This window comes from Polyergus mexicanus, unplaced genomic scaffold, assembly GCF_030449975.1.
Source record: "Polyergus mexicanus isolate NDT 795.1 unplaced genomic scaffold, iyPolMexi1.0 SCAF_41, whole genome shotgun sequence".
NCBI classification, from domain to species: domain Eukaryota; kingdom Metazoa; phylum Arthropoda; class Insecta; order Hymenoptera; family Formicidae; genus Polyergus; species Polyergus mexicanus.
In genome coordinates this window covers 135,001-136,744 of record NW_027223361.1, presented here as the reverse complement: position 1 = coordinate 136,744, position 1,744 = coordinate 135,001, and the positions used below count along the sequence as shown (strand labels likewise).

The 1,744-nt window shown below is 58.4% G+C and overlaps 1 non-coding gene across 1 annotated transcript; it reads right to left on the bottom strand.

Annotated features, from left to right (window-relative positions):
• Positions 1-772: 772 nt before the first annotated feature.
• Positions 773-927, bottom strand: LOC138943804 (5.8S ribosomal RNA). The gene has a single exon (XR_011448551.1). It is a non-coding gene; the product is annotated as a 5.8S ribosomal RNA (ribosomal RNA).
• Between the last annotated feature and the right edge of the window lie 817 nt (positions 928-1,744).

Here is a 1,744-nt window from a genome sequence, read left to right as displayed (position 1 = left end):
TTCTTCCACGCGCGGCTCGCAGCCGCTAATAGGAGGAAATGTAAGCCGATCGAATCTCGTTCGAGTTGTCTGCTTGCAAACAACGAATAAGATCGGCGCGGATCGCGTCATCTTCGATCGCCGGGGACGCGAGATACATTGCGAGCGAGTGTGCGCGTACACGTACATCTCTATCACCCACATCCTTCAAATTTTCTCTCCGCATATCGTGTGTTATGCACGGATATGGGATACGACGGGGCGAATCGGATTCGACGAGTACACGACGACGCGTGCCGGTCCCCTATATTCGTTTTCGAGAATTTCGTGGACTCGGACAAGCGGTCGGCTCGCGATTCACCCGCGTTAAGGAGGGTTCTCTCGCTCTTTTCTCTCCGCGTACCGCCGGGCGACGACGCGCCGCGGTTCTCTCCTACCGTTTGCGCGGAAGGTGGCGCGCACCAAGACTCGCGTAAGAGGCGCGAGCGCGCGCTGGCGCACCGGGAGACCGCGAGAGGGATAACGCAACGTGTGTGCGCGTGTCTTCTACTCCCTCTCTCCTTCGACAGTTTCCGGGCGCGCGCGCGCAGGCTCCCTATCTTTACTTACTGCGTGTGTGCGTACGCTGCTCTCACTCTTCCTTTTCCTCGGTGTTATTTCAGACGACGCCAAGGGGCCGCCTCTCGGGACGGCTCGTCTCGGGCGAACGTCCAACTATCGCTCGTACACCGTTTGCGCGAACGGGCACGGTGGCCCGGCGCGCAAAGGCGCAAGCAGTTTCGAGGTACTAAAACGACCCTCAGCCAGGCGTGGTCCGGGAATTGTATCCGTGGACCGCAATGTGCGTTCGAAATGTCGATGTTCATGTGTCCTGCAGTTCACAAGTTGACGCGCAATTAGCTGCGTTCTTCATCGACCCACGAGCCAAGTGATCCACCGTTCAGGGTAATCGTTTTGCAATTCTTGCGTTCAACGAACGCTTCGTTCATCCATCTTAGTCTCCTCTCCGAAGAGAGAGAGATAAAATCGTTGGCCCTTCGATCAGCCTGGCCGCGCGCGTCCGAGCACGCGCGCGGACCGCCGCCACCGCTGGGGAGGCTACGGCACAAAAGTTGTTTCGCGATCGGAGCGTCTCTTCCCCGTATATATAATATAATAATATATATATTTGGAAGAGCCGGGGCGGAATGTTCTTTGAAGAAACCGTCGGACTTGATCGGGTGTGATCCGTCCTCTCGCCCGTTCGTCCGATAGCCGCGCGCTCGCGTACAAACACGCTGACCGCTGCCCCGGTGCGGGGAGGGGCGCGTTCACGAGCGTTGCGGACGCACGGACGGGCGTAGGTTACCACCGGTACGCGCTAACGCCGGATCGTAACTCTGCGCTTGGCAAGAGCGCGATCGGGAAAGCGTCTTCTGCTCCGAATCGCATTCATGTAATTTCGCAATTTGCGCAACGAGCCTCAACGGGTCGCGCGCGACGCGACGCGACGCCGGTTGCGGCTACGATGCTTAAGGAGAGAGTCTCGGATAATCCTCTCCTCCTCCATCCCGCTCGCACGACGCCGACCGCACCGAAAAAGGCCGACGGCGCTCTGCTGCTGGCTTCCCTTTCTCTCTCGGGTCGTCGCAGAGGCGCGCGGCGTTCGACGCGCGTCGTCGTATTAGTACATGCGGGATATAATCCGTCAATTCCATTTTACTTTCGTATCTGTTTTCTTTGTCCATTCAGTCGCCGACTGCTGCGAGCGCGCGTCCAAAAGACT